Raw genomic sequence first — 27,120 nt, forward strand, 5'->3', positions numbered from 1 at the left:
CTAAGGTTTCCCATCACAGCTGTATATAAAGGTCAATCCAGGCACCTGGAAGTCCTTCCAAGTGCCTCAACGTCATCTCATCGATTTGCTTTCGATGCTGACTTGGCATCTTTCGGGTGTTTGTATCCCTTTTAGGTGCCTAGATGTTGATGTGGAGTTTACCAGATTAATTTTGACTCCACAACGCTTTATCCATACCCGGGCGCCTAGAGCTTTTCTAGGCTCCTAGAGGTTAGGTGTCATAACCACTAGAACTTTGTCACCTCATCCACCTTGCTAATCCGATCGGATGACATCCGAGCGCCTGGATCCCTTCCGGGTGCCTAGACCGTTCGATGGCCTAAATCTAAATAAAGGCGCCAAAAATCTAAAATTTTAGTCATTCCTTTCCTACATCACAAGTTAGTCCAAAATAAAATAAAAATAAAAAATTGACAGTTTTGACAAACTGTCTAGTATTGACTTTTAGATTTCTAGCGAAACCCTAGGTTAGACTGACGCCTACTATATTCCTTCCTGAGAATGCATCCTCATTCACTCCACTCAAAAGAATTTATCTTTTGTCAACCTAGTCCTTCAGACCTGTTGGACTTTTGTTCAGTCTTGATCCTCGGCCCCCAGAACTTTCATTGTTAGACGTCGATCCTCCAAATCGGCCTAGACTTTCTCGCCTAGTGCTCTGATCTATCAAGTCTTCTTGTCCAATCCTCTTGACCAGGACTTCCTTGCCCAGCCTCCCTGATCAGGATTTCCTTGTCCAATTTTCTTCACTAGGATTTCCTTTGCCTAGCCACAATTAGGACTTCCCTGTGCTACCTGCACACTTAGTTCAGCGTATTAGTCTACTTCATAGACTTAACTTGAACCCTTTGTCATTATCAAAGGCTCGATCATCTAGTGCTCCCTGCACCAACAGTTTTCACTCAACCAATTGACTACCAACTTTTCCCAATTGATTGATCTCACAACTTCAACTAAGTTAATTGAACTTGCATCTAATCTACTACTTGTCTCCCAAATAAATCCTTGACTCGACTAATCTTCTATCCAATTAATTGATTTACTATAGCATCTAAGGCATCTAATAGTTGCAACCAATCCTATTAGCTCAATTGTCTTCTTCTTGGATTTTATTATATCATCAGTTCACTGACACATGAATAGAAATATTCTATTTGCTAGTGATTTAGCTTAAGTCAACTGCTTAGTCGACTCAACCATCAATCGTCGATTGGATAACTTTAACCAACTTTAAGGTTAAGTCCTCGTCTAATTCTAGTCTACCCAAAATCTAAAGTACTTATCACTCATAAACTTTCATCTCACGTAAACATCCTTGTTGATGCCACTCCTTTAGGACTTCACTATATTGCCCAAGAGGCCTTACTTTTGGGACTTCCCATGCCGAGAGATCTTGGGACTTCCACTTGCTAAGAGGCCTTGCTTCTGAGGCTTCCACTTGCTTTACCTTTGAGACTTCGTCATCTATCTAATGTTAGTCACCTTTGACTCACCAAGACTTTAACTTGTGCAACCTTAAACCCACCTTAATCCTTTGTGACTACCATTTGTCTAGACTTAAGTCCATCTTGACCCACTAGGGCTTAATTCTATTTACCAAGAATTCATCCAATCTTGAGCTATCAAGACTTTATCCAATATCAACTCATGTTGGACTTTTCCCTTGCAAATATTTCTTCGACTTTTCATTTGTCAATATCTATTGGACTTTTCACTTGTCAACATCTGTTGGATTTCACTTACCAATACGTATTGAACTTTCTCCATTTGCCAACATTGAACTTTCTCTGTTTGCTAACATTTGTTAGACTTTTCATTGTTAAGTGTCTAATCCACCTTGATTCACTTAAATATCATCTATTGTCAAGTATCTAATCAACCCTAACCTACTTAAAATATCAATCTAACTTAAACACTCAACTCAATCACATTGCCCAAATATTAAAACACCTTGGTCTAACAAGACTAAGGTGGAGCATGATTGCACTAACACTAATAACCAAAGTTCACTCCTCTTTGACTGGTTATTTGTAGTGGAGTATCCTTCAGAATAGTTAGTCATTGCTTAAGGATGTCCAACCTTCAAAATGTGAGTCTTGCTCTACTACCAATTGTTGAATCAAATAGCCTAGCTAGAGAGGTGGTTGGGGTGAATATACGATTAAAAAAGTTCTTGCTAAAGAATACATAAGTGAAAAAGATTAGTTCACTATATGTTTGACAATTAATAATCATGATGGTTGATATAAAATGAAGAATTTGTGTGTAAGCGAAAGTTAAACAATAAGTCCTAACACATTTATGTAATGCCATGTGGAGACTCCATTCTCAATGGCCTAAGACATATTTGATGTGTCACTCGAAACAATCCACCAATCCACCCTTTCACAAAGAGACAATGAAGTAAGCCATTGCACATGATAAAATCTCCAAGGATGAAACCTCCCCTATACCAATGAGATTTCAACATCCTTAATCCAAATAAGGGTTTTCTCTCTCCCAAAGAGATGAAGTGAAAATCAAGGAGAGATGAGAGATTGCCAAAGAGCTTGCTAAAGTTGAAGGTTTCAAATCTTCTATAACCTCTTGGATATGCTTTAGGCACTTTTAACACTTTGAGAAAAACAAAATGGGCAAGTATTATGATAAGTCTTGGTGTCCAAAAGCTCTCCAAGAGTTTATATAACCAATTGCCAACTTGGTATTAACAATTGAATCCCCACAATATGAATGTTGAAACCAATAGTGACATCTATATTCACGAATAAACTTTTGATTGATTACATACTATTCCAATCAAATGGAAATCCTATTAGTCAATTATTGTTTAAATAAAAATATTTTATTTGTCTAAGCTCGACATCCAATTGGCTGAAGTTGATTGGACACGCTTTCTCAATTGAATTGAATTGTTTGAGCAATCTCCGTTACTTAACTTATAGTCTATTGTATGTTGACCTAAGGTTTGAGATTTGAGTTGGTCAACAACATGACTTGGGCACACCCTAACTTATAGTTCCCCCTAACTTATAGTCTATCAAGTAGTTTAACCTCTGCATAAGCAATCACCACATCGATACAATCTAACTCGAAACAAACCCAAATTTATAACAAACAATCCAATACAAAGTTTACACATCTTTGATTCCTTCTCAAGCATGATGGTCAAGTCTCCATTTTCTCATACCTTCACACTCGAACTTTAATATTCATCCTCTAAATTTACTTATCTCGGTCTCTAATATGCATGATAAATTTACATACTTGATTCACAACATTAAGTACACATTTAAGCATTTGCAAGAATTTTCTTCAAATGAGGATCGCAATCAAAGGATGTTGGACATCTGGGTTGACCGCTGTGTGCGTTTCCCGATTTATCCTGGTGGCCGATGAATAACATGGAAACTTCCATAGTTCTCCCCCTTTTTGTCTAAGATCAAAAAGTTATTCCATAGGCTAAGTAGGATTAAAATCTCCTTAAAATTGTTTATCCCCCGAACCGATCACCTCTAAAGGGATTGAATCAATACGACTGACTGAGATTTATCATTTTTTTTAGTGGTACTATCAAATGCTTAAAACACTAGTTAAATCTATAGAAAATTTTCTCCCAATAAATATTATATTATATTTACATCATCAAAAATTAGATTGTCATCAATATATGATTGATTTCTATTTTAACATATTAATATTTACGCAATTAGTTAAATAATGATAGCGCGACACAGTGGAATTGTAGAAGAAGGCAAGAGTTGAAATAAAGTGATAATATCCTCCTGCGCGCAGTTTCTCATTTATCTTCTTATAAATGTTTATTTATCGCAATGATTAGAGTTAGAATATTATGTGTATTTTTTTATTTCAGTGAAATAATAACTTGTTTTACTTGCGCGATCATCAGCTATTTACAGTATTTGAAGGTGAATCCCCACAATTGGGCCGAGCAGTACCATCCTTATCCAATCTGGTCCGGCCTATTTTTAAGTTCGAACTATGCGCATCTCCATTTCTCTCTTTAGAAGCGATTGCGTTAGGGCGAGACCGCGAGGAGGAGACGGGGTGGTGGTGGCGGAGGAGTTGGGGTGGTTGTTTCGTTTCTGCCGAAGGTAGAGCGCGAGGACCATTGATTTGGGGTGACTTCTTCCCTTCAATTAGTTCTTGGTTCTAAGATACCATGAAGATGATTTCTTTTTTCCTTCCTAGGTTAGATCTGTTAAGGTTTGAATTAATGGGTTTCGAGATATGATTTTAGTGATCATTGGAGAAACTTCTGTTGATCGATGTCATAGTGAACTAGGCGGAGAGATTTCCTTGCTTCTCGTCTTCATGACTTCATCGATCTTAGATCTAAATTTATAGTTGCAAAATCATCGATTAGATTTTGGACATCTAAATTTCGTTTCGTTGTGTTGTGCGTTGGTGCGTGTGTATATTTATGTTCTATTTTATGGCTTCATGGATGTACCTGTTGATCGATGGGTATGTTTACCGATGAATCTTATGATTTTTATTTGCAACTTGGCTCATGTTTCTTATTGAGGAAACAGCATGTTCCAAAAAGTTAAATCTTTTTAACGTACTCTGATACGAGTTGTATTTTTGGATCTGCTAGTCTTCTTTTATTCTCTCCCTCGCTCAACTTGTAAGTATTTGTGTGTATCTCTTACGAGAGCCTCCTTGATCATATTCTCATGATATTTTCCCTTAGTATTCAGTTCTTTATTATTATTATTATTTTTTGCCTGATTCCTAAATGTAGTATATAAAGGTTGGTCTAACATGGAGTTGATCACAATTGTAGTGAGCCTTCGTTAGATGACCTTGTCATATAGTTGTGAAATGAATGCGAAAAAAAGTATGGTGTTTAAAGTTGGTGAGATGAATGGGAGAGTTGTGGTCCCAAGTTGCAATGGAGAATGTGCTATGCATGCTTGGGGAGACTTCTCCAAATTTGGTTTGTTTTATCTTTTATCAAAGGAAAGTTTGGTGGTTCTTTTTGGACTTATGGAGGTGGCTTGGATGCATGGTTTTATTGTGAACAGGGAGGATTTGATTTTGGTGGTGGTGGTGGTGGTGGTGGTTGTGGTGGTAATTGGTGTTGGTTATTCTGCATAACAGCAATAGCAGTTGATTTGAAGAAAGTCTGAAGATGAGCGAAAACAGCCGTAGCCCGCCTCCAGATCGCAGAATTCGCAGAGAACGTACCTCATATCGTGATGCACCATACCGCAGGGATTTCCGTCGTGGTTCAAGGTTTCTTACTATTTAAAATCTTGCATTTTATGCATGATATAATATTAGAACTTAGTGTTAGAGAACCATGGTGAATGCTTCATTGACTTTTTAAAATTGTAGTTGTAATACCTTTGTCATACATCTTCATTTGCACATTCGAACTGTTATTGCTATTGGATTATATTGATAGGTATTGCTATAAACAAGATCATTATTGTGCATTGTAACTATATTGTTCTCTCCAAAAGGACTATTTAATGTTCTGCAACATGCTCTATTTTTTGTATTAATTTACTTGCCTTATGTTTAATTGGAATCAGTAACCTATATTAGATTGACCAAAGATAGCTATTTTTATGAATTCTTCAATTTACATCTCTGAACGTTGCTGATGCATTTTGATACTATTTTTAGATTTCTTTGAATGGAGTTACATATATAATAAGATTAATCTGTGTTCTTGTTGAAATATTCTATAGAATTCAGGTTGATCACATTTCCATTTTATAGTTCCCGAGCTTTGTCCTTGAACATCTACTTTCTATTATTCAATTTATGATGTTTTTGAGCCATCTGTTGCTATGTCACAAGTATTCATGTTGACTGAGTTAAGGTGTAAAGCAGATGGAAGTTTCTAATAATCTGGTGGCTTGGGACTAGTAGTGAAGGTCTCACATATAGTTCAATGAGGGAAAAGAACATTGCGGCATATCTCAAATAGTTAAAACTTGAAGCATGTGGCTGTGGAGTCATGTTGTTATGATGTAGGATCTGAATTACATGCCCAAACCAGTTTTACGGGTGCTAATAATCAAATTAAAGATATAAGATATTCCTGGCTTTCTGCAGGAACTAACAAACTGCTACAAATTTTTAAAATGATAAAAGCATTGCAATGTGGAGGGGAAAAGGCAACCATGTCTGTGGTTCCCCCATTACAAAAAATCATTAAAGCAATTCAAAATGTTAAAATCTTTTTTGCTTTCTGATTTTTTGTCACCAATATTTACGTGATTAATTATCTGCTAACTTATATTCAATTTCAATCTTTCACATCCAAATTAGTAAGAGATATAATGTAGTTGACAGGTTCTTATCAGCTTATTTTATTTTGTTTCTAAATGATAAATTGATTTGTGTTTCAAGCTAGCCATTAAAAATATCTACATGCCAAGGTTTAAAATATCGAGCCGTGCCGGAGTTTCGGTCCCGGACCGGAACGATACAGTTTCGGTACCGTATCGTACCGTGCCGGTATAGTTTCGGTATTTTTAAAATATAAAATATATTAATTAAAATAAAAAATTTAATATAAATATTTAAAAATAAAAAATAAATTTTTTGATAATTTTATAGGATTTAATAAAGCCTATTTAAATTATCCTACGTTATAATTTTGAACTATAGCTAGGAGTTGATTATCAAAATCCAATTAATACCTAAGTTAAAAAAAAAAAGAGAAAAACGACGCGGTGCGGCTGCGCGGCGTGTCGCGGCCTCGCGGGGCCCCGGCGGCATCGCCGGCCCCGGGTGGCGCCTCCGGCGGCGTCGCCGGCCCCGGGCGGCGCCTCCGGCGGCGTCGCCGGCCCCGGGCGGAGCCTCCGGCGGCGTCGCCGATCCCAAAATTTCCCCGATCTCGGCACGCGCGGGCGATATCGCAAGATCGCGACCCCGCCGCCGCGCCGGAGGTGTCGCGCGACCCCTCCGGCGAGGCCGCCGGGGTCGCACGACCACTCCGGCGCGGTCGCCGGAGTCGCGCGACTCTGGCAGCTGGGATGGGCTGGTGCCGGGCCGTGCCGGTGCCGGTCGGCGGGCGGAACGAAAAATTTCGCCCGTTTCGACCGGTTCGGCACGAGATTTTAAACCCTGCTACATGCTAATTGCAGTATATTGAATGATCGTTATTTCGGTCAAATATTGTGGATGATTAAGCTACCGATCAATGAACAGACTGATGTGTACACTTTCCGAAGATAGTCATTGGAAGTGATGAAGAGATTTGAAAAATACTCCAAAAGAGAGTTAGAATGATGTTAGGGATGGATCTCGACCAGCCACTTCAATACTCAAATTAGGATTTTACGAGAGAAAGGAGATTAAGAGCTTGGAGAAATTAGGGTTTCGTGTATGCATCTCTGTGCCTATGAGTATGGACAACCTTTTATAGAGTTACCATTGTCTCCGTTATCCGAAACATAAGCATTTGTTTATGGATTGTTCTGAGATACATGTTACTGTCTATAGTGTATTTTGATATATGCACTCACATTGTCCATGTCTTCCGGAATATTTTTCTTGCTTTTTGGGAGAAACAGTCTTAAGGTTTTATAGTCTTGTGGGCGAATTGGGTTTATGAGCTCAACCTAGAAGCAGACGAAGAGAGACTCGAGGTTGAGATGAGATCTGCACATGAGACCGAGTAGAGGTCGAGGTCGGGACTTGAGGTTTAGGCATGTTCGAGATTGAGATGGAGCAAAGGTCGATGCTTGAGATCAGGGCGTACGTGCAATCTAGTTTGAATATGCCTAGGTTTGCAGCAGGTTTAAACTCCTTACCTCTGAGCCTTTCTTGGCGCTCCTTTGACTGACAACTCATCATAACTTTAACTCCCGTGTGACACATGGAAGTAATAGATTTCCGCCACATCACAAGCATCCCTAATTAGTCTAGTCGAAAGAAGTGTAGTTCGATTGATTGTATTGTGCTGAGTTATCGTCGGGATACCTTGATGAGATGTCGCTTCGCCGCATATATATGAAGTTGCCATAGCAGGATCTTGAGCTTGGGCTCGGTATTTCTTGTCTGTCACAAGGCTATGTCTCGGGGCTTAATGCTCCGTACCTATCGTAAAACTGTCGCGAGCTCGAGTTTCGTTCTCTGTGTTTGTCATAAGGTATAAGGATATGTCGTGAGCTCGGGGCTCGGCGCTCGGTGCTCCATGCCTGTCGTAAAGTTGTGTCACGAGCTCGGGGCTTAGTTGTAAAGCTATGTTGAGAGCTCGAGGTTTGATGCTCCGTGCTTATCAGAAGGCTATACCACTAGCTCGGGACTTAGTACTCCGTGTTTGTTGTAAGGCTATGTCGCGAGTTCGGGGCTCGGTGCTCCGTGCATGTCGTAAGGCTATGTCGCGAGTTCGGGACTTGATGCTTTATGCCTGTCGTAAGGTTATGTTGCGAGTTTGAGACAGATGCTCCGTGCCTATCATAAGACTATGTAATGAGCTCAGGACTCGGTGCTCCGTATCTATCGTAAAACTATGTTACGAGCTCGATGCTTTGTGCTTGTAGTAGGACTGTCACGAGCTCAAAGCTTGGCACTCCTTGTCTGTCGCAAGATTGCAAGCTTGGGGCTCGTTGCATAAAAGCTATGTTGCGAGCTTGGGGCTCGGTGCTCTGTTCTTGTCGTAAGACTATGTCACGAGCACGGGGCTCGGTGCTCCTTGCTTATAATATGACTATGTCATGAGCTCAGAGCTCGGTGCTTCTTGTTTATCGCAAGACTATGTTGCGAGCTCGAAGCTCGGGACTCGGTGTTGCATGCCTATCGCAAGGCTATATCATGAGCTCGGGGTTTGGTGCTTCGTGCTTGTCGTAAAGCTATGTCGGGAGCTCGGGACTCGGTATTTCATACTTTTCGCAAGGCTATGTCGCGAGCTCGGGGCTCAGGGCTCGGTGCTCCATGTTTATCGTAAGGTTATGTCGCGAGCTTGGGGCTCACGGCTTGGTGCTCCATGTTTATTGTAAGGTTATGTCGCGAGCTCGGGGCTTAGGGCTCAATGCTCCATGTTTATGATAAGGTTATGTCGCGAGCTTCGGGCTCCGTGCTCCGTGCTCCGTGCCTATTGTAAGATTATGTTGTGAGCTTGGGGCTCTATGCTTATCGTAAGATTTTCTGAATTTAATGCTAGATCTATGACTATATCTGAGTCGAAAGAGAATAATATACTTGATCTCACAATTCTCAAATACCAGTGGGATTGGAGAGAGAACAATGAATAGAGGTTGACACATCTATAATTTTTTTTACATTGTAGAGAAACCATGAAATCTAAGTGATCAACAAGTTGATCCTCTTATAGTAAAAATTTAGCAAGCATAGTAGGTGATATTGTTACTGATGTTAAAAAATGATATCATAAAAGATGAATGTAGCAATAAAAGATAAGTGACTTATCTTATCCATAAAAACTCTTGGAGGTTACCAATGGAAGTCCCAAGTTGAGCCAAAGAGCAATCCATCTTCTTTCACTATTTTATACCTTTCACTTTTGTGAAGTCAATATGTCTTGATCTCTTGATGAAGTTGTTCTTCATACCACAGAACACCGACAAATATTAGTTTAGGCATGTTGGACTCGAAGGATGAACCTTGACAGTAGGTGAAATGGACTTCAACCAAGATTGCCTAAGCATCTTATATGAGTCAACCATTTGCTCTTGTGGGGTTGGCTTATGTTCTTGCTGTTGCACATCTGCTAGTGCTATGGTTGACATAGTGAGCGCTCTAGCGTTTGGTGAAGCCCGGTCAAAATTGTTCTTGGTCTCAAACACTTGCTACATATACCAGGAACTCAAAGAAACATGACATAGACCTGAGAGGTAGAAGACTTATCTTGCTATTGAAAAACCTTTTTAGTGGATCCTCATCTAGATGGCATGTCAGAGACTTCAACGAGCTGATAGCATTCTAAAGTTAACGACTTCTTGAATTGGCGGACAGGTTAGGTGAATACTTCGATAGAGCAGCATATGCCCACATGGAGAGTGTTTTGTCCAAACATTGCGTCGAGCACCTTCTCTACATTCCTGTATAGGGAACTTGAATGGACTTGGAGAAAACATCGGAGCCTCTATAGCAGAAGCGAAAGCACACAATCGATAATCGATGCAGATAATCATAGGAGCAAAGGACAAGTTGAGGACTCGAGAGAGAAGAGCACAACTCATGTTTATCCTCTATACAGCTAGCGGGGCTTAGGACCGACTCAGAGTTGGGCGCAATAACCTTACTTTGTGGCGTCGCTGAATCTAGTCTTCTTGTCGAGGCTGATGGCACCACTTGAGTTGAGAATCGCTCAAAGATGGAGGCTAAGCGAAAAGAGGTCTCGATTAGTTCTTGGCACTAGGAAGGAAAGTCGCATTCCCCTTCATTGGGGTTGGAGGTGGCGTAGGTGTGCGAGGGGAAAGAGACGAGGTAAGCGGAGAGAGTGTCAGTATTAGGGAACTAGAATTTGTGAGTTGAGCGAGGAGCGCTTAGAAGTTAGGGGAAGGCGATTGGAAAGCAACAACGACGACGTCAATTGCGTGAAAGCTCAAAAAAGGGGTATTGTATTTTGAGAAAATAATTTGGAAAACGGAAAATCGGCGAGATACAATTAGGGCAACGGAAGGAAAGGCGAAGATCTAGATCCCCAAAAATTGACTGTAGTGGGCGGTGGTAGCAACGATGTAGTGGAAGACGACTTGTATGTAGATCCCTTCGAAAATCTTCTTGTGTCGTGGCCACCATGTTGTTGTTGCTTTTCTCTCTGATGGAATCATGGTTGTCAGTAATTCTTTTGGTGTTAACCATCACAGCATCTTGCCTCAGAGTTCCCATAGACGGTGTCAATTTGTTCCGACCAAATATCGTGGATAATCAAATCACCGATCAATGAACGAGCTAATATGCACACTTCTTGAGATAGTCGCTGGAAAGGATGAAGAGACTTGAAAAATACTCTAAAAGAGAGAATGATGTCGGAGATGGATCTCGACAAGCTACTCCGACGTTCAAATTTGAATTTTGCAAGAGAAGGAGATTAAGGGATTCGGGAAATTTGGATTTCATGTATGCATCTCAGTGCCCATGGGCATGGATAACTTTTTATAAAGTTATCAATGTCTTCGTTTTCCGAAACATAAGCATCTGTTTATGGTTTATTCCGAGATATGCACTACTATTTATAGTGTATTTCGGTATACGTGCTTATGCTGTCCATGTCTTACTTTCCTTGCTTTCCCGGAGAAACAGTCTGAGGGTTTCATGGTCTTGTGGGTGACCCGATTTTATGAGCTCAACCTAGAATTGGATGAAAAGAGATCCGAGGCTGAGATAAGGTCGATGCATGAGACTGAGTAGAGTCCGAGGTTGGGATTCGAGGCTTGAGGCAAAGGTCGACACATGAGACCAAGTAGAAGTCGAGGTTGGTACTCGAGACTTGAGGCCGAGGTCGGCGCATGAGGCCAAATGGAGGTTGAGGACGGGATCTGAGATCAAATAGAGGCCGGCGGGGCATGAGACTGAGTAGAGGCCGAGGTCGGGATTCGAGGCTTGAGGCAGAGGTTGGTACATGAGATCAAGTAGAAGCCGAGGATGGGACTCGAGACTTTAAGCCGAAGTCGGCGTATGAGACCAAGTAGAGGTTAAGGTCGGGATCCGAGATCGAATAGAGATCCGCACCCGAGGTTGAGATGAGATCGGCATATGAGACTGAGTAGAGGTCAAGATCGGGACTCGAGGCTTGAGGCAGAGGTCGGCGCAAGAGATCAAGTAGAGACTTAGGTGGGACTCGAGACCAAATAAAGGCCGATATTCGAGATTAAGATGAAGTCGACGCATGAGATCGTGGAGAGCTTGAGGTCTATGCCCAAGACCGAGATGGAGCAGAGGTTGATGCCCAAGACCAAGGCGTACTTGTGATCTAGTTTGAATAGGCTCAGGTTCGTAGCAAATTTAAACCCCTTACCTCTAGGCCTTTCTTGGCGTTCCTTTCACTGACTTTAACTCCCGCGTGACATGGAGGTACTAGATTTCCGTCACAGAATGCGTGATGTAGGATCTGAATTACATGCCCAAACCAGTTTTACAGATGCTAATAATCAAATTAAAGATATCTGATATTCCTGGCTTTCTGCAGGAACTAACAAACTGTTAAATTTTTAAAATGATAAAAGCATTGCAATGTGGAGGGGAAAAGGCAACCATGTATGTGGTTCCCCCATTGCCAAAAATCATTAAAACAATTCAAAATGTTAAAATCTTTTTTACTTTCTGATTTTCTGGCACCAATATGTACTTGATTAATTATCTGCCAACTTGTATTCAATTCCAATCTTTCACATCCAATTCTTTGTTTTTGTATTACAGGAATGATTTGTGCAACAACTGCAAGAAGCCTGGACACTTCGCGAGAGAATGCCAAAATGCAGCTGTCTGTAATAACTGTGGTCTTCCCGGGTAATATTCAATGCTTGTCATGCTTGCATCTTGTCTGGTACAATCTTTCTGCCAGTTACTTGTACTTCAGAGCTGTGTGCTTGACCTTGCATGCATAAACTTGTCATCATACTTATCTTCAGCATCAGTGATCCATGTTAGTTTGAAGTATTTGGTACTGTCAGCATGGAAATTTTCCCCTTAATTAAAGTCCTATGCAAGAAGCTCAAATTATTTGGGATTTGGCTAAATGAATTTTTCTCTCCATTATACTCTATCAATATGAGGCTAGTAAGATTCATCTCTTATTTTCAAAGCCTTGATAATGAAGAAAATGCACCGAGATTTTGTACTTTTCTTTGGTAGCCTTGTGTAGTTTACATTTGTGCTTGTAAATTATTTTGAGATATATTCTGGCCTGTAAGGCATATACAGTATATATCTAATATTTAAAATGGCAACTTTTTCTCTCTTCAGGCATATTGCATCAGAATGCACTGTGGAGGCAATATGCTGGAATTGCAAAGAACCTGGACACATGGCAAGCAATTGTCCTAATGAGGGCATCTGTCACACCTGTGGCAAGGCTGGCCATCTTGCAAGAGAATGCTCATCTCCTCAACTCCTTCCTGGTGACATGAGGCTCTGTAACAACTGTTACAAACCAGGACATATTGCTATAGACTGCACAAATGAGAAAGCATGCAACAATTGTAGGAAGACTGGGCACTTTGCTCGTGACTGTCAAAATGAACCAGTCTGCAACCTGTGCAATGTTGCTGGACATGTGGCCAGGCAGTGCCCAAAGTCGGAAATGTTCAGTGAAAGGGGTGGCGGCGGCTATCATGGTGGATTCCGAGATGTCATCTGCCGGAACTGCAACCAGGTTGGTCATAAGAGTTGGGATTGCATGGGCCCTCTGATGATATGCCACAACTGTGGTGGGAGGGGACATATGGCGTACGAGTGCCCATCAGGAAGGTTCATGGACTATGGATTTCGGAGGTACTAATCGACAGATCCTACAACCATTAAGACACTTAGATGAGCTTTGGTACTGTATTATCAGTAGCTTGTTTCACTCGACCAAGATTAGTCGATTGCAGAATGTTTATTTTATAGACTGCTGAGTTTGCAAGACTATGCATTGTAGACTTTATTTGTGACTGTACTTGACAGTTGTTTGTGGCTGGTGGAAACCATTTTTCATGGTAGGAATTTTCGTCTGATAAAAAGCAGCGTTGTTTTGGGGTCCAAATGCTTAGTACTTTGACCTGATGCATGTAAATGAGCCAACTCAGCTAAGCTTTGTGTTGATCAAATTTATTTGATAAAATTTATCACTAGCTTGTTTCACTCCAATATTAGTCGTTTCCAGAATATTTTTTTTTATAGACTGTTGAGTTTGGAAGACTGCATTGTAAAAAATGATAATTCCAGTTAATCATATTGACTCAATTTTTGAGGGTGGTTGGTTCGGTCTTATAAAATTTTTTTACCAGTGATCAAGGAATCGGAAAGCGCACGCAGCGGCCAACTCAGATACCTAGCATCCTTTGATTCCGATCCTCATTTGGAGAAAATTTTTTACAAATATGTCGTAGTTGGAGATTGAACTGCGGGTGCTTAGGTGATAACCTAAATATCTTACCGTGGCACCATGACCCGGGGACGAAGATTGCATTGTAGACTTTATGTGTGTTCGCCAATTCTAATTAACTGATGAGCCATTTTCCGCCAATTCTAATTGACTGTACTCGACGGTTGTTTGTCTGGTGGAAACCAATTTTTCATAGTATAATTTATCGTTTGATAAAAAGCGGCGTTGTTTGGGTCCAAATGCTTAATACTTTGACCTGATGCATGTGAATGACCAAGCTCAGTCAAACCATGTGTCGATCAAATTTATTTATAATAAGTCAATTAAATCTAGTTTAAATTAAATTAATCTATTAAAATGGAATTGTTTAAATTTGATTTGATTTTTTGTTTACACGCTTGGATGGGTTCAAACTTCGTTTGAGATCATTTGGTAAATTGAGTTTTCAGTTTAAGTTTGTTTCATTATTTTGAATTTTTTATATTTTAAAATTTATTTAGTTTATTAGTAAATTTATATTATAAATTTATTTATTTATCATATAAATAAAAATTTTATTAATAAATATAATTTATAAATTTTATTTATCAATATTTATTAGTTTATATTTATATTCATAAATATTAATATTTTTAAATTTATTCGTTCATAATGAATATTTGTTCATGATTCATTTACATTTCTATTCATAAATATTAATATTTTTAAATTTATTCATTTAATTTAATAGATTATTTAAAATTATTTATTTAATTAACTTTGTGTATATTAAATGAATATAAATATATTTTTATCAAATCAAATAAAATTTATTTATGTATATTTGATTCATTTATGATCCTACATTTTAATTTTGTATGTGTGGCTAATGTTTCGTTCAATATTTGTTTCTTAGTACTATTTTTGTTGGTTAAAGTCAAACTCTTAGAAGTTGTAGAAGAATTTGGAGAGGACTTTATTCCTCAACAAACTTTATTTCCCCATACAATGCCCTTGCCCAAGTAATCCTATTTATGTAAGATTAGCTATCTCATGAATTTTTGTTTACAAGGTGATAGCAGAATTCCATGTAATATTTGTCAAAATTTGTGCTCCATTTTATTTTATCTACTAAAGTTTTTTTTTTGTTTCCTATGGCTTGGCAATATACCTTTAGGTATGTCAATTCCACCTAGGAGAGCCGGTACCTACTATAGGAATATACTTGACTAGGAACATCACTTCACTCCAGTGTTGACTATGAGAATATCTCCGATCGAAAAATATCATCTTAGTCCAATACAAAAAATGAAAACATCCTGATCGAGAACATCTCTTATTCTAGTGCAGATTATAGGAACATCTTCAATCGAGAATATCCCCTCGCTTTAGTGCAGACTATGGGAACATCCTCAACCAAAACACATCCCCTCACCCCTAGCACAAACTATGAGAACATCCTCAACTAAGAATATCCTCTAATTTAGTGCAGATTATGGGAGCATCCCCTCTAGTGCAAACTATGGGATTATCCCTGACTGGGAATATCTCCTCACCCAATGTAAATTATAAGAATATCCCTAACCTAGAATATCTCACTCTAATACAGACTATGTGAATATCGTCAATTATGAATGTCCCCATAGAGCCAAAGCCCTCTGAAATGGATAACTCTGACCATATTTGATAGTTGCAACTGATAGAGTTGCGACTGTTAGTAACCAACACTAGTCAGGTGGTAGTTGACAGGGCTTGTTGCGAATGGTCAGACAGTGACAAGTGAATGAGGTCGACATTGTCGCCTTCCCTACCCGATAGAATCCTTCTAGTCAAGCTTGTGGCAAGCCGAAGTGGTATCTTACATGGACGACTGAAAGGCTTAGTATAAAAGGGTAGGTGGTGTGGAGAAGTAGGTTCGCTTTCCTATGTGAGCACATACTCTCTCTCGTTCTCTCTCATTTTCTTAATCTAGGACTAACTTGAACCTCGGAGGGGTCACATCAACCATTGTCGACACCTTTTAACCCATGTTGACATGCAAGTTGTTCGGTGGACATAGCAGAAGGCGAAGAAAGTTAGATCTCAGCTCTATCAGTTGGAACCCTTAGGGAGAGGAACATCCACAACATTTTGGTGTTGTTTGTGGAAATGTGAGTGGTGATGTGAAGAATAGTAAGCACACAGAGGGTATCAATTGACCAACACACTAAAGCTTTGGAAAGTGAATGCCGACTATTAGCTAAGATGATTTTGGAGACTACGATAGACCCTATTTCATTGGGGTAACTCGTGCAGTTGATTATTGCTACTGTGGAGGAGGTGGTGAGATGGTACTAGGCACCCCCAACAACAAAAGTAGAGGCTGAGGCACTGACATCATGCGCTCCTTTCTAGGAATCCACTTTTCAGAGCTATGAGGGGACAACAACACCTTCTCATTCGAAGAGGGAGCCTGGGAGGCCAGTTAGGCTGCTCCTAAGAGGATCGCTAGGTGCCGAGGCGTGCCTTTCACCTTGACCATCTTGGAGGAAGGACTGTCAGCAAGTTCTCGACAGCCTTAGGTCGAAGAGTACAATGACAGTATGGACCTAGAGCAACACTTGTGTTGATTCAAGAACTTCACTAGTACTTAGAGGGAGTTAAATGTTACATCTTCCTAACCACATTGAAGCCCGAGTCCATTCGATCATCCTGCATCATATTTTTGTTCCAAGAGGCACCCCAAACACCCCTTAGCTCATTTAATCTGAAGCAGGTGGCATAGAAATCCTTGTGGGAATACTTCCAAAGGTTTAGCTGGGTGACCTTGGATGTCCCTTCAGTCACTTTGAAAATCATAACTAGAGCCTTCGCCCAAGGTTTAAGGTAGGGTAATTTTTCCTATCCCCCAAGAAGCCCTCATGAGACTACATTGACTTACTCACTAATGAGGGAAATCCGTAAGTGCACAGTTGTCATCAAGTTATAAAATATTGATTTCATAGGGACTGTAAATCGAGTACTAGTTAGAATTGCGAAGCAGACTATCTATAAAAATTTATAATCATGAGAATCGTGAAGAAGAAAGCGAATTACAAAAGCGAGGAGTCTTAGGAGAAAATAAATTTTGGAAGACAATTCTAGAATTTTAGTTTCATTGTGATAATTGTTAACACTCTTAAATATTATTCGTTTTCTCACCTCAATGTTGATGCGCATGTAGATGGTTTATCATAAGGTAATCGATATATGCTTCTTGGAATGATACCGATGTACTCATCCAAACGTGACGTCTACTTTCAAAATATCCTTACTAAAGTGATCTCATTCTCAGGAAGGCTCCTATCACGATACCCCATGGCCCTTTAGGTGTTATTACTACTTTGTGATGCTGAATTAGGGTGAACCTATTATGCTCTGTGATAGCTAATGGTGCTCTCGTGAGTTTTTGAACTACTCTCGTGAACAACCTCTCATGTCTTGGTCTTTATGGGTCAAGAAGTTGAGTTCATCTCTAGTCTATCCCTGTGTCCTGTGTGATATGAAGATGCACTTTAGTATCATAATCATGTATCCATAATAAAGTCGGATCATGGATTAATATATCATGGATAAAGAAAGTGTTAAATTTGAGAGGTGTCCTAAGATAATCGTCTTACATTTATACTATTTATTGGATAAATATCAATTCACTATTTGAGTGCACATTTCATATGTGTTTGATTAGATCTTAAACTTAAATATTGAATGTCCGCAATATGATTCATAGCATGAGAGAATTTGTGATTGGATTATAACTAGTGAGCCTCTCTACATATGCAATTATGAATGTATTGAAACTATCCTTAATCAAGAAATTGATGAGTACGAACGTCATCGATTCTGTCGAGACTAGTATATTTAGAATCCTTGGTTAGCCAAGCAGTTGATCTCGCTGGCTGGAGACATTAGATGTTGAGAGTTAAACGTGGATGCTGATTAAAAATAACCAGTTCATTGGAGTGACCTGCCTTGAGACTTCATATGGTTCTATACATATATCAATGAAGATCTCAGTGCAGCTTAAGTGCGAGTTTCCTTTGACTTACGGGGTATTCAAGTCACCTTGGTCATGGAGGCTTATACTTTGACATCTTAAGCAAACATCTTCGAGGAGGTGTGGACCCGAGATGATTGCGTATAAGTCGAAGTGCTCGAAGGTGTTTGAATAGCCCACAAAAGATTCAACGCTTCTTAAAAAAGGAGACGTATACCTTGTGGTCGCTTGTCAGGGTTGTTACTAAAAGTCTTTGGCCAAAGCATTATATGTCAAGAGTACAGTACTCTTAGACACATGTACAAGCAATTTGAATCCATAAGACAAGAAAATAACTTGGGCTAGATGTGATGTAATCAGCCTAGTGGAGATCAACACATAGACTATGTCCTAAACCAAGAGGGTATAAGATGGTGAAAGGAACGAGACACGTTTAATTAGAGCTGTTGAAAGGTTTAGAAGATGTTCTGGAATCAATCATTGATTTTTCGATCAATTGGGGATCATGATGTGCTACTAGGTGCTACTCATGATCGTTCCGTAATTAATAGTTAATTACGGATGGATAACATAACCAGGAACCTATTGGGTCACACACACTACAAGTTCTCTGAAGGACTTAAAACGACTTTGAGAATTGGATTCTCAGAATGAGAGAAATAAAGTCTGGTTGGACTGAACAAAGGACAAAATGTTGAAATTCATTTTACAAAGATGAAATGAACGAAGTTGATTTCGTTCAAATCAGAGGTTGTTTGGTTAGTAAATTAAATGATTCGATTTTGAATCAAAATTGAACCAACTTGGTGATGAGCGTTGGTCATATATGGTTTTTAGCATTATTTAACGCTCATCTATTTGTAATTCATTGCATATGATCTACTTTGTCACACCTATTTCATTTATTATTGCCTATTTTTACTCTTTTGCTTGGAGATCTATTTTTTGTATATTTTGATTGATAGGATGCGATTTAGAGCCAAAACGATGCATTATTGATGGTGGAGCAAAAAGCGGAGAAAAGAGACTCGCATTGGCCGTGCTCGTCATCACGGGCGAGTTTCTTATGTAGTAAATACGAAAAAATGGAGAAGGAACAACAAAGGAAACAAAATGGCCGTGTCCCTCCAACAGAATGAAGATAGCAATGGGCCGTGCCTATCAGGCACGGCCGTGCCCACTTCCACCGCAGGACCACACAGGGCCGTGCCTCATTTCCAGAGGCGCGCCAGGTGAGGGCCGTGCTTATTAGGCATGGCCGTGCCTATTTTCCTAAAGCGTGCCTGTTCCAGGTCGTGCCTATTAGGCACGGCCGTGTGACGGAAAGCATGGGGCGTATCTCCCTTCTAGACAGTTCTGCAGATTTAAAGTAAAATGGGTATAACTTTCAGCTCAAGTGGACCTACGGACCGTGCCACCTACCAAAATGTAGCTAACTTTAAGATCTACAACTTTGCTTCAAGATGTACAGAATGATGACTTCTCTAGGCCGTGCTAAATAGCACGACCATGCTAAATGACACGGCTGTGCCTCCTAACCGCGGCCACGCTGGGTGCTCTACCCAAACTGCAGACCAAACTTTGAACCAATATAACTTTCAACTCAGATAGAGTTATGGGTCGGTCCACCCACCAAAATGAAGATAATTGGAAGCTCTACAACTTTGATTCAGAGTCCAATTGAAGAAAACTGGGTTTATTAGGTGAAAAACCTATTGAGGTGGAGCCTTGTAAACCAAGAAAATCTGGGCAGATTTGGGAGAGTTTAAAAGTGGGAAACAAACACAATCTTAGGTTATCTTGGGTCATTCTCCAAAACCCTTGGTCTTGGCTTGGTGATGGCGCCTCCCCTCTCTAGGGAAGGCCCTAAACGCTCCATTCCTTACCAATCCGTCATCACTAACTCCTCTCCACCAGTCCATCCTACACCGGAGCAAGAAGATCTACAAGAGATGTTTGTGCTTATAGATAAGTTTTCTTCCTTCTTGTGGATGATGCTTTACTTTTTGTATTCTCTTTGTAATCCTCTTGTAATGGAGTAGATCCTTGAGTTTAGGATGTAGGATAAACATCTATGTAACGATGGTGATGTATGAACTAGTTTATGTCATTTTCCCTATTCAATGAAGTGTTTACACTTGTTTCATGTATTATGTGCCTTGAATGTGTTTGATGAAATATTTGTGTGAGCGTATATGCATGATTATGAGGGGTAGATTATTGTGTAGGGATATCCTAGGATCGTATACCGGGGTGCCTTGTGACAGAAGGTTAACCTTAAACCGAACTTTTCGAAGTAATCTTTACACGGTGATAAACCTCCATAAGGGATAGCTAATGGCTATTGATGACTAGGAATGGATCCCTTAAGTGGGTGCTCGGTGACAGAGAGTAGTACACTGAAAGTATGCTGGGGCGATTGAGTGACAGCGGGAGAGCCATAACCAGACTATCTGATGTTGTCCTGAACTAGTAATCGTAGCGTTAGAGTATCATGGTTAATTCCAACAAAGCCTGACGAGGTTGAGTTGGTATCTTGGTTAGAATCCCTACAAGGTGGAAAACATTGAGAATAAGGGAACAAACATGAATTAGAGATATCACCTAGCATTGATATGAATCTGAAATCCTAAACTTATCCATCTCACCCATAAGTCCCAAGCCAATCTCTCTCTTTTACTACCACATAAAACCAACATCCTCAACCAACCCGTTTCCTTAAGAGTCTAGACAACTATCTTAGTGACATCACTATAGCTAATACATAGTCCATGTGGTTCAATATCTTTTTATTACTTGACGACAACCGTATACTTGCGGTTCATATCACTTGGTTTGGTTCATGATGGAAGGGATTTTGGCAAAACGGATGTGATGAGAAGCTTCATCTTATGAAGATAAATTGAACAAAATTAGTTTAGATCAAATTCGAGTTCGTTTGATTATTGAACCATGCGAACCAAGAATGAACCCGATTTGCTACAATAAATCTTAAACTTCTTAGTTCGGTTTGATTTAATTCCTAATTTGGTTCACCCAAACCCAAACCCTAATATGTTCCCAATTTAAAGGCACTACTGTAGTGCATTTTTCAATCCAAATGGCATTACTAGGCACTTGTATAACCCTGATGGACATATGAAAGCCGTCCATTCAATAGAGGCGGGATCCATGGCAATCTGATAGAAGCCTGACTTCAAGTCAAATATGGAGTATATCTTAGAATTTCCCACCTTCTTTAAAATGGTGTTGATACCCAGGAGACTGTATTGGTCTTTGTATGTATTATCATTCAGAGTTTTGTAATTGAAAACTATACACTCCTTGCCTTTAATTTCCTTGCCAGTAATAGCACCACTAGTCCCAAATTGTACTATCATGGCCAATGTTCTGTGACAACTTTTACTTGACCTAATAACTTTCAGCTTGAGCAGAGCTTCAACATGCTTAATATCTGCGAAAAGCATGGATTGGTTCTCTCTCCAACCAAGTACAAGCTCGCGGTACCGAAATTGAATTTCTTGGTGTTAGATTTGAGAGGTGTCCTAAGGCAATCGTCTTATGGTTATACTATTTATTGGATAAATAGCAATTTACTATTTGAGTGCACATTCCATATGTGTTTGATTGGATCTTAAACTCAAATACTGAATGTCCGCAATATGATTCATAGCGTGAGAGAATTTATGATTAGATCACAATTAGTGAGCATCTCTACACGTGTAATTATGAACGTATTAGAATTATCCCTAGTCGAGGAATTGATGAATACGAACGTCATCGATTCTGTCGAGACTAGCACGTTTGAACTCCTTGGTTAGCCAAGCAGTTGATCTCACTACTATCGACGTTAGATGTTGAGAGTTAAATGTGGATGCTGGTTATAGGTAACCAGTTCATTGGAGTGACCTACTTTGAGACTTCATATAATTTGATATATATATATTAATTAAGATCTCAGTACCACTTAAGTGTGAGTTTCCTTTGACTTGCGGTATTCAAGTCACCTTGGTCATGGAGGCTTACACTTTGACATCTTAAGCAAGCATATCCGAGGAGGTGTAGACCTGAGATGATTGAGTATAAGACGAAGTGTCCGAAAGTGTTTGAATAGCTCACAGAGGATTCACCGCTCCTTAGAAAAGGAGACGTATACCTTGCAGTCGCTTGTCAGGATTGTTACTAAAAGTCTTTGGCCAAAGCATTACATGTTAAGAGTACGATACTCTTGGATACGTATACAAGTAACTTGAATCCACAGGATAAAAAAGCAGCTTGGGCTAGGTGTGACGTAGTCAGTCTAGTGGGGACCGACACATAGACCATGTCCTGAACCAAGCGAGTATAAGACGGTGAAAGAAATGAGGCACATTTAACTAGAGCTGCTGAACAGATTAGAATTGTTCTGGAATCAATCGTTGATTTTTTGATCAATTGGGGATCATGATATACTACTAGGTGCCTCTCATAATCGTTCCATAATTAATTGTTAATTACGGATGACCAACATAATCGGGAACCAATTGGGTCACACGCACTACAAGTTCTCTGAAGGACATAAAACGAGTTTGAGAATTTGATTCTCAGAACGAGAGAAATAATGTCTGATTAAACTAGACAATGGACAAAATGATGGAACTCGTCTTACGAAGATGAAATGAACGAAACTGATTTCGTTTAAATCAGAGATCGTTTGATTAGTGAACTAAATGATTCAGTTTTGAACCGAATTGAACCAACTTGGTTTGGTTCGTGATGAAAGAGATTTTGAAAAAATGGAAGAGATGAGAAACTTTGTCTTGTGAAGACGAATTGAACAAAACTAGTTTGGGTCAAATCAGAATTTGTTTCGTTAGTGAACCAAGCAAACCAAGTTTGAACCCGATTTGCTACAGTAATATGATTCGGTTTAGCCTGTTTAATCCGGTTTAGTTGAATCAGTGTTTTAGGGTTTTTCAGGTTCAGGGGTTGGTTTTCCACGCCCGATGCCACCTGCCTAAAATAGATTACGACCTTTTAAAGTAGATCGCGACCAGAGCTCCGGTGGGGCTGTGAGCAAGCTGCGGTTGTCGCCGCCCTGATGCCGCCGGTGAGGAAGAAGCTTCGAAACCCTAGTCTCCATTTCTGTTTTCTCTTCTTTCGTATGAGCGCCAGCTTCCCTGCCCCATCAGCATGAGGGCACCACCGCTCCAATCAGATGCGTTGCTGGCTGGAGAAGGAAGCCGGAATGCCCTTGGCTCTTCTCGATCGACCGTGATACCCTCTTTCTGATCTCCCTCTGTTCACCGGCAGCCGAAGAAGCGGAGCTAGCCGCGTGTGGGTGACGAAGAGAAGAAGCCAGAAACTCGTTCTCTTCTTCCTCTTCTTCTTTTCTGTTCGAGACGTGTTACTGTGCCACCGCCTCTGCTGCCCTCTTCTTGTGGATGATCGCTGAAGCACAATGAGCCAGAGCCGAAGCCTGTCGTCGCTGCCGGAGCGCCATCTGATGGCTGCTGCCATTGTTGCTGGAACCCCAAGCATCGGCGATGCTAATTTTTCCACACAAACAGCGAGCAACAGCATGAGAAATTCCTCTTTCTTGTGCTTCTTCCTTGCGAAGAGTTACGCTAACAATCCATTGGGAAGCTAGTGTAGCTTCCAGATCTTGATCTTATCGATCATTGTTAGTGTATAATAACCGTCAAAAAGTGAAAAATTGCTATCAATAGATTTCGGTCGTCAGACGATCGTATGTTATCTTCCCGGGAGCTTGTGAAGCTTCAGGAAAATTGTTTCATTGTCATCAAAAAACATTTTGATCATTTTGTCCCAAATCGGCAATCAATGGTTGCACCAGGAATTTGATTTTCAGTGAAAGTTAGAAAGCCTCGAAAATCGATCGTGACAAACGTTGTTGCATGGTTTTCGGAATAAGGATTCTCTCGATTCGATCATCATCGATCATCGACTAGAACCAAAGACGATGACGAGACTCGTGACTTCCAAAGCCGTCTAAATGATCGAACTTGACGTGGATCACCAGTAGAGGCGGGACTCCGGCGAGGACCACTCGATTGATTCAACACCGTTCAAACGTCATCTGAGAGGTACGGTTTAGAATAATTTATTATTTTATAAAAATTTTAATTTCCTGTCATGCCTTCTACACTTGTTATTTTCTATATGCATGCGTGTGTTGTAATAATTACTGTTAATTATTTATTTTATTTCCGCTACGTATGTTTTTGAAACGTGAGAATATGCGCGTTGCACCGAGACGATACCAAGAAGCCTTGTGGGAGTAATTGGGTTTCTTCGGGTAGATGGCCTCAATATCCATCTCTGCTCCCTTAGCTCATCAGTTATAAATCTAGTTCCTTCGACGGCTATTACCCCTCGGCTTACCAAATAGTCCACGACATTCTGCACATTATATGCAAAATTTGTAAAACTTATATTAGTTAGGCGGCCTACCCCCATTCTTGTGATGAGAAGATTGCTAGCTCCTCCTTGCCAATCATCATAACCATGGGTCTGGATGGATGTTTCTATATGGTTGGCAAAATCTTCCACTGTCAGCATTAGATCAGGAATCACATATACCATCTGTGTTCCTCTGGTAAGGTCCATCTCCATAGTGGCAATAATGGACCAGTCACCTCTCCATCTGATATCTCTGAGAACTACTAGCACCACACTTTTTCAAGAAGTAAAGACACTAATAGGTGGATGAGTGATTGGGTAAAGCAATCTGAGACCCAGTCCTATCTGAAAGCTGTAAGTGCAGTAGAAACTTTGGAAGCACCATCTGTAGGTTTTGCTAAACCATCAAGCAGTACAACAACATTTGAAGGCCAAAGAACTCTAATCAAGCAAAATAACACTTTGCTTTCTCTAATAATATCTTTGAGCCAAAAGGTGCAAGAGATACAAGATCAAATCCAGCAACTAAAGAGACAGGTAACACCTCCTCAACCAGCTCCAGCATCATCTAAGGAGCTAGAAAATTCCATTGACGAGCTGACCAAGAGAATTGGGAGCCTAAATTTGGGAATAGAAGCCATAATTCCCAAAAAGAAGGGTAGCATATTAATCTTCAAAAATCCATCAGATATTCTCATGGTTTGCGGAAGGCACAAAGTTATCGAGGTAAGCCTCATAAATCCCATGTCCGTGTTATCAAGAAAAAGTATCAAAATGATAGGACAAGAGTTAAGAAATGCAAATGCTACATCTGTGGAGAAGAAGGCCACTTTGCCAGAAAATGTAGAAATGTTTCTCAATGTAGAGAAAATCATGATTCCAAAACAGTGCCGCCTTCCTTCTCCCACATCATGGCGCCGAAGTCTTCCTCCCCACGCTGTGCGCGTGGCACCGTCTCTCGCTTGCCGTCCGCATGAGGGAGTTGTTGGAACTGCTGGCTGCTTCGTCGGTCGAGGGAGGAGGAAGCTGGTCCGTAGCTCTTCCCTCCCGACCAGGCGACAAAATAGAGGGAAAGCAAGAAAATAGAGGATTGGTTCCCCTGTGCATCCTCTCCCTCCTGTGCGAGCGACATTGCCCACAGTGCCATTCTCGTGTTGCTCGCAGGCCGTTGGAGAAGCAAAGGGAGGAGCCGCCGCCTGCCCGGGCTGTTGGTGGCCGATTCTCGCGGCTCGCCGTCCGCCTAACGCGAGGAAGAACAAGAAAATCACGAGAAACCCTAGCCACACTTCTCCTCTCCTCATCTCTCTGTTTGCCGCTACCGCCGATTGTCTGAAAGAAGACAGCAAGTCACCGCCTGCTCTGGCAGATCGTGTTTACCCGATGCTACCATGTTACTTTGTTTCAGAGGAGGAGTCCTCTGTTTTGTTTTCAGCCAAATGGGAAAGGAGTGGGAGAAGAGAGGGAAGGCTATTTGTATTAGGTTTTTTTGGAAGTCAGAATTCATTGTCCAGCCATTGGATAGGTTTTTCGATTATTGCCAATCAAATTCCTGTCGTTCAGACGACTATTTGTTAATTTCGCGGAAGATTACAAATTTTTCAAAGATTTTTCTATCAATGTCAGAAATGTTTGTAGGATCGATAGAAGCGCTAGAGGGGGGGGGGGGGGGTGAATAGCGCTTCTACGCTTTTCAACCAATTTTCGATGAATGATTTAAACGAGTGCGGAAGCGAGTATGAAAGCGAGAGTAAGATGAAAGAGAAAGTGAAAGTAAATAGAAACACAAGGACGCAGTCGATTTTACTTGGTTCACAGCCTAAGACTGCTACTCCAAGGCCCACGGTCTTCGACCGTTTCCGACGAGCAATCCACTTTGAGACTTGTTCCTTACGGACACAAGCCGAACGATACAAACTCAAATCGATAACATGCTTTTAAATAAATTACAAATTAAAACAACACTTGTTACCAAAGAAGTCGAGATGCTTGATTGTCGTTTCCGTGCGATTTCGACGTTGCGACGACTTTAGGTTGCTCCGGGTTGCTCAAGGCACCGTCGTCTTGATAGAGTGGTCTTGTAGAATGATGGAAAATCTTGTTCTGAGCCTCTAGTCGAGATCTTCTTTTATACAGTGCTTAGGTCGACTTGACTCAAACTCAAGTCGACTCTAGCTCAGCGTAGATCCACCTTTTTCGCGGTGACTTTGTCCTCAGGTCGACTTGAGTCCCTACTCAAGTCGACTCTAGTCTGACATAGAGCCTTCCGATAACTTTTTCTTCTCACTGTGTTATCTAGTCTTCAAGTCGACTCGAGTACCTCTTTAGGTTGACTCTAGTCCGACGTGGAGGATTTTAAACTACACCGACTTCTGTTGCGGTTGACCAGATTCAAGTCGACTTGAGTTGCACTCAGGTCAACTCCAACACTGAAATTCTGGAAAACTTCACTCGAAGTCTAAGTGTTCAATCTCTCCAACCCTACATTTAAAGTTAGCCAAATAACATGCAAAGATAAAGTTGGAGAGTCAGTTCCTAGAATTGTCTTTTGGTCTTAACTTCAGGTCTCCAGTGAGACCCTGGGTTAGATCGACGCCTAATGTTCCCCTTAGGAATGTGTCCTGACCCACTCCACTCAGGAGAATTTTACCTTGTGCCAACCAGCAAT

General features: G+C 40.5%; 1 pseudogene; it reads left to right on the forward strand.

The window, feature by feature from the left end:
• The first annotated feature begins 4,176 nt into the window (after positions 1-4,176).
• On the forward strand, positions 4,177-13,677 carry LOC141812585 (uncharacterized; annotated as a pseudogene).
• The last annotated feature ends 13,443 nt before the right edge of the window (positions 13,678-27,120 follow it).

This window comes from Curcuma longa, chromosome 19, assembly GCF_044706935.1.
Source record: "Curcuma longa cultivar G26 ecotype Majalengka, Jawa Barat chromosome 19, ITB_CL_G26_1.1, whole genome shotgun sequence".
NCBI lineage: Eukaryota > Viridiplantae > Streptophyta > Magnoliopsida > Zingiberales > Zingiberaceae > Curcuma > Curcuma longa.